This window comes from Notolepis coatsorum (assembly GCF_963971535.1).
Source record: "Notolepis coatsorum genome assembly, chromosome: 5".
Classification (NCBI taxonomy): Eukaryota; Metazoa; Chordata; class Actinopteri; order Aulopiformes; family Paralepididae; genus Notolepis; species Notolepis coatsorum.
In genome coordinates this window covers 133,824,106-133,837,502 of record NC_140169.1, presented here as the reverse complement: position 1 = coordinate 133,837,502, position 13,397 = coordinate 133,824,106, and positions in this window count along the sequence as shown.

The following is a 13,397-nucleotide window of genomic DNA, read 5'->3' as shown; positions in this document are numbered from 1 at the left end:
ATTAATCAAGTATGGTATCATTAAACCACTACCGTCTTATGTACATTATACTGGCCATACCGTACACGAGTATATGATGAGAACACTTCCCCACAATGAATCGGTTCTACACAAAGTTGTCTTTAAGTATTTATTAGCAGCAAGAATACATAATATACTTTACTTGAATGCACTTGTAAGGCAAAGGAATGTGCGTAGGCAAATCAATAATGAATGTCCATTCTCATATTACGCATGAGATAATAATACAACTTGAATATTAGGAATTATATCTATTGTACTCTGGTAAGGTAGCAGGGGATACTGGTAGAGGGTTCCCACCGGTTGTAAGCCAGCAGGGGGAGGCAATGCTCTAATGCAAAGTCTGGGTCAGCGGGGACTCAATAGGCTCCCGGAGGCGGTATATTACTCCCTGCTCAGCAGACGAAAGGCAGCGACTGTAATCCCAGTATGCGTGCAGCACAGGTGGAAGCCGGTCAGCCTCTCCAATAGAGACGGGCTCGAATGATGCTCCTCACGGGCAGGTCCCACAGCAGTGGGTGTAGACGATTCTTCTCCGCTCTAACAGCCTGGTCCAAAGCAATAATAATAATCCAGTCGGAAAGGGGGTCTGCATTCACCGGTGTAGATCCTCCGGTGCGCGGTGGTTCACATTAACTAAGTTGAACTGGACGTTATTCAACCAAGCGCTGATACTTTACTATCCTATTCGCACGCGGCTATAAGTGCTCTATTTAGACACACAATTGCTCACTTCACTTGGTCTTTGACTCGTGATGAAGGCTTTTACTAGTAAGGAGCGAACGATACGTTGAACAAACGTATTAGGATAAACAAGACTCTATCTTGGGGCAATACGAGCCCTACTTCACCGCACGTTGCATAGTGGGTGAGGCTTCACTTGTTACTAAGACTGAACTGAACGGACTGCGGACTGAACTACTTCTGTATTCACCTGCGCCATATTTATATGTTGGGCGAACAAACTAGTACCAGCCCCACCTCTGTCTCGTAGTCCTGGGCAGAACCGGGCATGTACAGACATGTCCTGACGGTAGCTTTGAACTCGACTCTGGGGGTAAGACACTGGCGCTGGTGGAACGCTATCCAATAAGAGAACGAAATATTATGGTCTGTAGGCTACTAGGTTAAAGGGATATTCCGTGTATATGTACAAAGAATACACAAGGGATATCAAACGATATACAAATATTATGCAATATATATCAATCAATAAATACATATATTCGGTTTAATCTGACCCTTTGTAACAAGTTGCATTCAGTCATAAATAATCAAATCAAATATCAAATTGGCTTAGTGCAGAATATGAATTAATCTAGTTAAAAAAGAAATTCCAGACCCCCCCCCCCTTCTGAAAATCACGTGATCGCCCCGATCTCCGATCACATGATCGGATCGGGACATCCCTAGTCATGACTGAACTAACTGGGCTAGACCCAGCCCCCTGAAGACCAAAGGCTCCTGTATCAGGGCTACAGACTAAGAGAATATTACATCCACACACTTTCATTAAACTTATTAGAGACAGGACAACCTCGAGAGGGTTTGTCTCAGATTTTTACACACTATTGATCAAGTCCACATATAAAAACTTAGCATTGGATATAATCAGGCGAGGGGACATCCCGGAATTGCACCCTGAGTTTGACTGGGATGATATTTGGAATAATGTCACATTGGCTTCCCGCAACCCTAATCACGGAAAATACATTTTAACTCTATTCACAGGACGTATCTCACACCTAGGTGTAACGTTCTGGGTTTCTGTCCTCTTCCAGGACTGGAACCCTACCGCCTTTCTGGAGTACTTCACCCTGTTCTATGTTTTTGTGTTACGAATGGCGTGTTTCGATAGCATGGTGGAGTTGGAGTGTGGAACCCAGTTGCAGCAGATAACGGAGAGATAACTTAACAGGAAGCAGGAGACGGCGTTGTGATGATAACAATGTTTTACTCAAACAGAAAACAAGGAAACACGACTGACACACATGCAGGTAACATTAAACAATGAACCAGCAAGGGTATGCTGGCCCAGAACACTTAAATACAAACACTAATTAGAGACAGAGGGTAATTACTAACAGGACACAGGTGTGGTAGACAGAACTAACAGAAGACAGAGCACACAGGGGAAAACAATAACAATTGTACAAACTGAGACATACAAGACTAAAACACATTTACAAAACACAGACAGTAGGGACACAAGACTAACACAGTGGAAATAATAATGACATCATAGAAAACAAATATATCAAACATAAATGGCAGAAAATAATGTTAATCAGGTGAGTGAGCTGATGCCAGATCTGCCACATCTGGATCAGCCCACCGGTTGGCAATGTTGTATTGTGAAGTGGTGTATTGAAGGGAAATTGTGAAGATCCGAAACCTGGACCAGCCGCACCGGGAGGAGGGTTGCCGTCTGGTCCCGCAGGACCGGGGGAAGCGTTCATTTTTGCACTGATTGACTGTCACCTCTGGTCACCAGGTTCGGACGGCGCTACAGAAGGCATCTGTTAAGGCTCAGCGGCAGGCTAACCGCAAGTGTCGTCCGGCTCCGGTTTTCCGCTCTGGGCAGCGGGTTTGGCTTTCCACCCGTGATCTCCCTTTCCGGGTGGAATCCAGGAAGCTGGCTCCTTGCTTCATAGGCCCCTTTAAAGTGGTTCGTCGTATGAACCCTGTGGCTTACAGGTTGCTGCTTCCAGCTTCCATGCAGGTTCATCCAACGTTTCATGTGTCCCTGTTGAAGCCATTCCTCTCATCGCCCTTGTCCCCGCCACTTTCCTCCGCCCCGCATCCTTGACGGTCAGACTGTCTACACGGTGCGGAGGATCCTGGGTTGTAGGCGGAGGGGTAGGGGGTATCAGTTCTTGGTGGATTGGGAGGGGTACGGGGTAGAAGAGCATTCCTGGGTGCCTCAAAGGGATATCTTAGATCACAGCCTTATTGACGATTATCGTCGGCTGCATCCCAAGGCCCCTAGGTGAATGTCAGGTGCCGTTCGTCGGGGGGAGGTACTGTAACGTTCTGGGTTTCTGTCCTCTTCCAGGACTGGAACTCTACCGCCTTTCTGGAGTACTTCACCCTGTTCTATGTTTTTGCACTGATTGACTGTCACCTCTGGTTTGCTGTCACTACACTGATTGACTGTCACCTCTGGTTTGCTGTCACTACACTGATTGACTGTCACCTCTGGTTTGCTGTCACTAATTGCTGCGTGTGGTATGTCAGGAATGTGGCTATATAGTAATCTCTGGTTCTCTGTCTCTTTGTCGGATCTTCAAACAGAACCTGCGTGCAGACGGCCACAGGACAAGTGCTGGAACCTCTTGTCGCTGTTATTATGATTTATCCCCTTCCTTAAGTATTTTCTCAGTTGACGCCTGGCGTCTGTTTGTTATCGTTACAGTATCCTTGCTCTGGTGATTCTTCTAATAAAAAGAACACACAATTCGAGAAGAGCAACCACATCTCCGTCTCCTTCTTCCTTCTACAATTGGAATTCAATTCCTACCTTGAACCGTAACACCTAGGAGGTTGTGCGGTATGGGGTTGGTGGCCGACTCTCGATGCACTCTGTGCGCTCTAGGCTCTACTGGCACTTGTATGCATATGTTTTGGGATTGCCCACCGGTGGCTCGTTTTTGGAAATAGTCGTAGAAAATATCATGATGTCATTATAGATCTGTGTTGAAATATCATACATATTCGACTGTTCCTAATCTTTTAAGGTTGTTTAACATTCCAGTTAGGAACATGGTGAACATCACCGCCTAGCCAAGGTTGATTCTCCTAACTGGGCCATTTTATACTTTCAGTCATATCTGTTCTAATGTTACGTCTTGAAACTGTGTATTTAATGTACGTCTGACCAGAGCTCTTTGTCACTTTGCTGGTCAGACTCTTGTGTGTGAACACATGTTGTCTCTGATTGTAAACTGATCTTTCATTTGTGGCCACAGATGAAATAAACGATGTTTTCTATTTTTAATAACGACTCAGAATGATTTATACAACGGCTCAACTATTGTCCTTTAACATTTTCCATAACAAAATCCATGGCAACTAATCTTTCAAGCATATGTAGCCTGACAATTCCACATACGGCAACAACACCTAAATGATATAACATTACTACCGGCCTCCATACAGCAAAAAAACAATCATACTGGCGGGCCTTACAGCAGCCAAGAAATGAATAGCCATGAGGTGGAAGCATCCTAAAAAACTCACAATAATCAATTGGTAATTAACTTTTCTGGATGTCATGGAGATTTCTACTGCCTGGGTGGTGGGGATTGGGCAATCCAATATTGAATTGTGGGTCTCTGCGGCTGAGAGAGTGAAGGCCATGTTTTAGCGGCGAAGCGGAGTCGGGGTGCTGATCCTGGGGGGTCCGGGGGTCCTGGGGTGGGGGGGTGGGCGTGGGGGAGGAAATGTATTTTGTGGTGGCAACACAATTTCTTGTGAGGTTTTGCCCGCTGCTCACCACCTTTTCTCTGTTTCTTTAAAGCCTACTGTTAGAAATTCCCTTCTCACTCACTCTCTCTAGCCCCCACCCTCTCGTTCTTTACTCTCGTTTACTCTCAGTGGCCACACCTGGACTATTATCAATTACCTCTCGCACCTGTGGTGGCAGGCTAATTAGTTCCCCGGTGGGCTTTAAATACCAGGGCGCTTCCCCTCGTTTCGGCGTGGGGTCGTGTTGTATACTTGCCGAGTCATATTCTCTAAACATCTAGACTCTTTTCGGGAGATCCTCTGTCTGCCTATGCTGTTTATCTCCGGCGTGAGACGAGGTGCAAGCTTTGGCCACCTGTCGCCGTTTGCCTGGAGGGAGACATTGTACTGCGCTCTCTAATCCTCTACGGGAGGTATTCCAGTGTTCCACTCCAGACCAGCGCGCCAGATGCGCTCAAGCCTTCGTCTGCTGTCGCCGTAGCCTGTGGAGGAGACTGTTCTGCGCTCCCTGTAACTTCCACGGGAGGCACCCCAGCGTTCCACTGCAGACCCCAGCGCAGCTGTTCGTCCTGACGCACATCCAGACCAGCGCGCCAGATGCGCTCAAGCCTTCGTCTGCTGTCGCCGTAGCCTGTGGAGGAGACTGTTCTGCGCTCCCTGTAACTTCCACGGGAGGCACCCCAGCGTTCCACTGCAGACCCCAGCGCAGCTGTTCGTCCTGACGCACATCTAGACCAACGTGCATCTTCCGGACCCTCGGGCTTGGCACGCTCTCCAGTCACCAGCGCGCAACGCGCATCTGCAAGGGCTTGGCACGCTCTCCAGTCACCAGCGCGCAACGCGCATCTTCAAGGGCTTGGCACGCTCTCCAGTCTCCAGCGCGCAACGCGCATCTTCCAAGGATCCTCGTGCTTGGCACGCTCTCCAGTCACCAGCGCGCAACGCGCATCTTCAAGGGCTTGGCACGCTCTCCAGTCTCCAGCGCGCAACGCGCATCTTCAAGGGCTTGGCACGCTCTCCAGTCTCCAGCGCGCAACGCGCATCTTCAAGGGCTTGGCACGCTCTCCAGTCTCCAGCGCGCAACGCGCATCTTCCAAGGATCCTCGTGCTTGGCACACTCCTCCTCGCAGACGCACCCCGAGGCGTCTCTCGGTTCCGACGCGCACACCAAGGTGTGGCGCGCACTCTGTTCCTCGGCTCCGACAGCGGCTACCCGGTGGACGACATCCTCGCCACCGCCACTGTTCCGACGCGCACACCAAGGTGTGGCGCGCACTCTGTTCCTCGGCTCCGACAGCGGCTACCCGGTGGACGACACCCTCGCCACCGCCACTGTTCCAGCACTCTGTTCCTCGGCTCCGACAGTCGGCTACCCGGTGGACGACACCCTCGCCACCGCCACTGTTCCAGCACTCTGTCCCTCGGCTCGGACAGCCAGCCACCCGGTGGCGATGCCCTCGCCCCGCTGCTGTCCCTGTACCATTACGCATACGCCTGGGTGAGTTTTGATTGTGATGTCACTCACTCAGCGTAGTGCCCTTGCCCCCGTTCCCGCTGCTGTCCCTGTACCTTTACGCATACGCCTGGGTGAGTTTGATTGTGATGTCACTCACTCAGCGTAGTGCCCTTGCCCCCGTTCCCGCTGCTGTCCCTGTACCTTTACGCATACGCCTGGGTGAGTTTTGATTGTGATGTCACTCACTCAGCGTAGTGCCCTTGCCCCCGTTCCCGCTGCTGTCCCTGTACCTTTACGCATACGCCTGGGTGAGTTTTGATTGTGATGTCACTCACTCAGCGTAATGCCTCTTGCCCCCATTCCCGCTGCTGTCCCTGTACCTTTACGCATACGCCTGGGTGAGTTTTGATTGTGATGTCACTCACTCAGCGTAATGCCCCTTGCCCTCGTCCCGCTGCTGTTCCTGTACCATTACGCATACGCCTGGGTGAGTTTTGATTGTGATGTCACTCACCCAGCGTATTGCCTCCTTTAGTTCTCACTTAGTTATTAGTTTGGACATTTCATCTCCCACTCTGTTTTGTTCTCTCGTGGATATTATTTTGGACATTTCATCTCCCACTGTGTGTTTGTTCACACGAAGATAGTATTTACTTTGTTACTTTGTTATTTGGACTGTTCTGCATCTGCTCTGTTTGTTCCCTTTGAATATTAACCCTCTCCTCTGTTCTGCAGAGCGGCCCAGATGTTTTCCCACCAGTCCCCAGTTCCTCCCTGTCCCCAGCCCGCCTCCGCGGTTCTCTGTCCCCAGTTCCTCCCTGTTCCCCAGCCCGCCTCCGCGGGCCTCAGTCCCCTCCGTCCCAAGTTCTCCCCTTCTAGTTCCACCTAGTCCCTAGTCCTCTATCCCTAGTTCTCCTAGTCCCTAGTCCTCTTTCCCTAGTTCTCCTAGTCTCTAGTTCCTCTGTTCCCTAGGCGTTCCCTTAACCTTCCCTTAGGCGTTCCCTTACCTTCCCATAGTGTTCCCTTTTCCTGCCCGCCTCTTAAAGGCACTTTACCTTCCCCTCTTGTGTTATTCCAGTGTTTTGTGTTTTCTCCCTTAAAGGGACAGTGCCCTTTTTCCCTGTTCTAAATAAATATCTGTTTCTTGGCAAACCATCATACCTGTCTTGTGTTGTGCGATTGGGGTCGGTTACAAACCATAACATTTCTTTTATTTTTATTTTTTTATTATCTTTTCCCCCTCCTTTTTCCATTTTTCTCCCATAGTTAGTCGTTATGCCAATTCCCAATCCCCTCCCTGGTCATTGCGTACTTACCCCCCCCTACCGTCGGTCTGGGAGGGCGGAGACTATCACATGCTTCCTCCGACACATGTGTAGCCAGCCCACCATTTATTTTCACCTGGAAGCGCGGACTCTCACTGCAGGGAGTGTAACGTGTGGAAGGAACACACTACCTCCCCCAGATCCTTCCCTCGCTGTGCACAGTGTGCAGGCGCCCCGGCCCCGGCCCCCGACCGAACTGTAGGAGTCGCTGTTTACAACGGCCAGGACCCACCCCACCGGCTTTCCCGCTGACACTGCCAATTGTGTCAGTATGGACGGCCGACCAAGCCGGAGGTACCGCGGCTGGATTCGATCCCACTGTCTCTGCGGTGGTAGACAGATGCTTAGTCCGCTTTTATTTAGAAAACCCACACAGCCGTGGTTAGTATATCACACTAGTTGTTGGCCAGAGTTATTGTCCTCATTAACCAGAGTTTGGGTGGAGTTACCCACGCACAAAGGAACATAGGCTTCTGCTTGTTTTGGTTACCGGTATGCGACTGTAGGTCAAAACGTGTAGGCCTACTGTTGTATTGGGTGCTAGTTCACACATAAAGCAGTATTTATACGGCACTAGCATAACGCATACATTTTACAGTTACACCCATTAACCTTGGTGACTTGCCTCTCCAGGACCATTATTAATAAATGCGTGCACAATATTTTTTTTATATATACTAAATTTATTATTTACACACATGACAGCATTTTGTATGTATTTTTTTTTCTCACGGCGCGTCGTTTATGGCATTCCCATTTCCAACCAGATCAAAACTGCAAGGAATCAGGATGCAGAAGAACGATCAATCAAAAAGATGCTCGCTGGTCGAGAAGCATGCAGCTGCAGAGCTGCAGAGTCAGGGGCGCGCTCTGACGGCCGCGCTGTGAGGGCCGCTCAGCAGCGCCACCCACCCAATGGCTGAATTGCCAATGGCTGAATTGGAGTATTGCACTGTGCAGGCACAGCTGTGAGATCCGCGCGAGGCCAGAGGATGTACATACTGTATGAGAGTATGAGTAAATTAACTATACTTTTGCTCACACAATATCTTGAATGCATGCGTTTATTTATTTCGAACATAAATTGAAAATAAATTATAATAAAAAACAAGTAATAAACAGATAAAAAAACAAACAAGCAGGAGGATGAAGTGTGTAAACGTATGTATTCCTACCCCCTTGATTGATTGATTGATTGATTGATTGATTGATTGATTGATTGATTGATTGAAAACTTTATTAACAGATTGCAGAATGGGTACAATACAGTACGGCTCAATACACACAATTGTTAAGGGGATGGAGACCAGAGAAAGACTTTCATCTTGTTTACATCAGGGTCCCCCATTTTCAATTCATCATCATAACATATAATGACATACATGACATAGACAGTATTCAGTATACCTTCCCACTCTATTATCTTATGCAACTCATATTCACTCCACAAATTGAAATATACATACATTGTTGAATGAACAGCCTGTTTCTTGAAGTTAGACTCTCCTCTAAATTGTAACCCCCCTCTCTATAACAGAATTTTTACCCAGGAGTGAATTGTTTCGTGCTTTAAACATGATTTGTGCAGTCTTAAATTCAGGCAGGTCGCTTCATTACTTAAGGCAACCATCTTGCGCCTAGCACGCCCCCGCGGAGACGCGGCAGTGCCAGAGCGGAGCGGCAGAGCGCAGCGGCAGGCGGCAGCAGCAGAGCGGCAGCGGCGTGCAGGTTGCCACACGCAATCCCCCCTGTTTTAACATTGATGGTTAGCTCAACTCGTTCACCAGCTTGCTGTGGAGCCTGCGGTCCAGTTGGTGACAAGTTCGAATCACTTACATTTTTTTTCTTCTTTTTTTTACGTTTAATTAATTTATCGCCTCTCTATATAAACGTCTTTCTTTCGCCGGTTAAGTTTAGGCATTCTTTCGGAGTTGGTTAAGGTTAGGGTTAAGTTTAGGCATTCTTTCGGAGTTGGTTAAGGTTAGAGTTTGTCTTAGAGCATGGCAATATTTCTTTCGCCGGTTAAGTTTAGGCATTCTTTCGGAGTTGGTTATGGTTAGGGTTAAGTTTAGGCATTCTTTCGGAGTTGGTTAAGGTTAGGGTTAAGTTTAGGCATTCTTTCGGAGTTGGTTAAGGTTAGAGTTTGTCGCAGAGCATGGCAATAGAATGCAGCCTATTTCCGCTCTGCCGCTCTCTCGCTCTGCCGCGGTCACATGGACGCCCACGTGGCCAATCAGAGAAACGCTGAACGCAAGTTGGTTGCCTGAAGTGTTGACGCAGCCAGGTCCCCGAGTTTCATGGCATGTGATTAAAAAAATAGTGTGTTTGTGTGTTCCAGATATTTCACTGCACCGTTTGGCTACAAATCGACTTAAACAGGACATTTCGGTCCATAGGGAATGAATGGCGGAATGTAATTAACTAGAGTGTAGAAGCTGCATTTTTTTGTTTTACCTTCACCATTTGTAAATTGCGACAGTGATCTCAATTTTGGACATAGATATAAAAACAACACATCAAAACGATGACACGACTGTGCCCTCGCTCACAAAAGAAAAATAAATGGAATTGGACATTTCTATCTCAACTTAGGTGGCATGACTCAGAGGGAGCTGTCAATCAAATCAATAAACTCAATGACCTGGCAATGACCTCTCAGGGGATTAACCCTTTATCCCTAGGCCGTGCCCCCTTTTTGTATCTTTTGAACCGTTTGTCGTAGAGACTTGCGGGTTGTGGCATTGTGCTCAGTAGGGATATCCTCTTTCATTGGTCTATGTTGACCACTCCCCCGACCCATAGGCCACACCCTTAGGCCACACCCCCTTAGGCCACGCCCCTTGTTGTATCTTTTGAACCGTTTGTCGTAGAGACTTGCGGGTTGTGGCATTGTACTCAGTAGGGATATCCTCTTTCATTGGTCTATGTTGACCACTCCCCCGATCCGTAGGCCACACCCCCTTATGCCACGCCCCCTTTGTGTATCTTTTGAACCATTTGTCGTAGAGACTTGCGGGTTGTGCCATTGTACTCAGTAGGGATATCCTCTTTCATTGGTCTATGTTGACCATTCCCCCGATCCTTAGGCCACACCCCCTTATGCCACGCCCCCTTTGTGTATCTTTTGAACCATTTGTCGTAGAGACTTGCGGGTTGTGCCATTGTACCCAGTAGGGATATCCTCTTTCATTGGTCTATGTTGACCACTCCCCCGATCCTTAGGCCACCCCCCCTTTTTGTATCTTTTGAACCGTTTTTGTCGTAGAGACTTGCGGGTTGTACCATTGTACTCAGTAGGGATATCCTCTTTCATTGGTCTATATTGACCACGTCCTTAGGCCGCGCCCCCTTTTTGTATCTTTTGAACCATTTGTCATAGAGACAATACAGACCCTCTCCCGTTGGTCGGCGGTGCACAGGCATCACCCACACTTTCACAATTTCCCTGCGCGGAATTGTCTATTTTTTGTCTATTTGTCTAATTGTCTATTTTTTTTTATTACATTTTTTTTTTTAAACGAAGGTTCGAACGTCTGTTCGAAAAACCCTTACAAAGTTTGAATCACTTTATTCAAATTGAGGATTTAGTTTGAGGATATAAAAAAAAAAATTTATAAAATTATTTTTATTTTATTTTAATTTCTTAATTAAAAATGAAGGTTCGAACATTCTTTTTTTTCCCGAAAAACCCTGACGAAGTTTGAATCACTTTAATCACTTTTTTTATATTTTTTAATTGTTATCTTTTTCCCCCCTCCTTTTTCCGATTTTTCTCCCATCCCACTGTTAGTCGTTATGCCAATTCCCAACCCCCTTCCTGGTTGTTGCGCACTCCCCCCTACTGTTGGTCTGTCACATGCTTTCCTCCGACGCATGTGCAGCCAGCCGGCAGCCAGCCGGCAGCCAGCCTGGCAGCGCAGATTCTCACCGGGAGAGTGTAACGTGTGGAAGGTCACACTACCTCCCTCCAGATCCTACCCTCGCTGTGCAGGCACCCCGACCAAACTGTAGGGGTTGCTGTCCACAACGCCCAGGACCCACCCATCAGCTTTCCCACCCCTAACACTGCCAATTGTGTTAGTGTGAACATGGGGCGTATCTAGACCCAGCACTTCAGTAGGGCACAGAAGGGCACCAAAAACTATGAAGCGGGACCGGGAAAAAAATTTGGCCGGTTTTGGCCGGTTTGTGGGCGAAAATGGGTGGATTTTGTAACTATTTTTTTTAACTTTATTTCGGTTTTAGGGTTAGGTTAGGGTTATGTTATTTAATTATTTTGGGGAGCCAGCCCCCCAAACTCCTGAAATGCATAGAAATCTATGAAATAAATAAAACAATCTAACATTGATCATGTTAAATGTTAAAAAAGGGAAAATAAAAAACATTTGTAAAAAAAAAAATTTTTTTTTAATCAGTGGGGCACAGATGATCATCAGTAGGGCACGTGCCCTACTGATAGTGGTCTAAATACGCCGATGGTGTGAACGACCAGCCACGCTGATAGCAACGCAGAGAGCTGGATTTGAACCCAGCGTCTCCAGCGTTGATGGCGAGCGCCTTGCCCACTACACCACCTAGCCGCCTTAATTTTTTTTATTAAAAACGAAGGTTCGAAGTAACGTCCGCTCGAAGAACCCTGACGAAGTTTGAATCCCAAAAACAGGCTTCAGGGACAGCCTTACCAAACATATTATTTATATTATTCAAATGGAACTCAAACATGTTCTCTTGTGATGTCACAGTATATGTCATAATAGAACATTCTAGAACATTTGTGATGTCACAGTATGATGTCATAATAGAACATTCTAGAACATTTGTGATGTCACAGTATGATGTCATAATCAAACATTCTAGAACATTTGTGTATATTCAACAATTCTCTCAGAAGATCTCATTGTGCATCTTGAAGCAGTACTGAATAGCAAGTAAAACTTTGTCTAGAGGCACTTCCTAAATGCTTTTAAAGGTATGCTACGATTAGCCCTTCATGACACATGTAACTGTTTTACCTGATGCTCCTTGCCACTGCACAAATGGCCTTCTGTATTTATATTTGAATTGTATGTTTTTTGTTTAATGCCCTGTTTTATGTTGAAACTTGTTGTGTGCCATGTTGGTCAGGACTCCCTGGAAGAAGAGATCTTGTATCTCAATGGGACATTCCTGGATAAATAAAGGATAAATCAAATAAAATAAAATACTGAACAGATAGACTAAACAACATAGATTGAAGCCTGCATTTCTCAACCAAGGTGCCCTAGGGCGTCGGTTACACCTTTCGTATCATTTTCGTATCGTCGTCATATGCGTATCGCCGCGACGTCGTGCGCCTCGAGTCACACTTTCGTTTTTTTTCGTTTTTGTCACCCGAGCACACTGATGTAGTACACTGCCAAAGCAGTAGGTGGCAAACATGAAGGCAATTTCAACCAATCAGAACTTGAATGTGCCTGCAAAGCAAATGTCAACAAGGCGGCCACCATCTTTTGCCTAGTTACCCAATGCAGCAATTCTTTTTCAGCAAAGCCTAATAAAAGTGCAATAAACAAAACGGATACATTCACTGTGTGTTCTGCCTGTCATTTGTTGATGAAACAAAACTAACATCAACACAAGTGACCACCAAGAGCAGATAGTTTAGTCTAAAAAAAGATCGGTAGCATTGTTAGCTGCATGCTAACGTCAATGGAGTATGCCATTATAACAATATAGCATTGTGGCTAGAAGCTAACGTTAGCTCACGCTACTTAGCCAGCACCAAAACTGATGATATCGCGAGCTATCAGTAGTTAGATAACATTAGAGACAACGCTGTGTGTATTAAACAAAGGTGAATAGATGACTGGGCCATTTTGTTTAATGCTTGTTAAGTTGAAAGAGGAGCTCTGAGCTAACAGGGTCTGAATCCTGATAGCTCACGTTAGCCAGCTGCTCATGCAATCGGTAATGCTAGCAGAATGAATGGATGTAAACTTTATTTAACATATTGCATATGGGTACAATACAATACGGCTCAATACAAACAATTGTTAAGGGAATGCAGACTGTTGTAGCTTGGACTGGGGTCCTTATAACAATAACTTGACAACACATGGTAGCTGAAGCTATTTGGGACACGGAGCTAT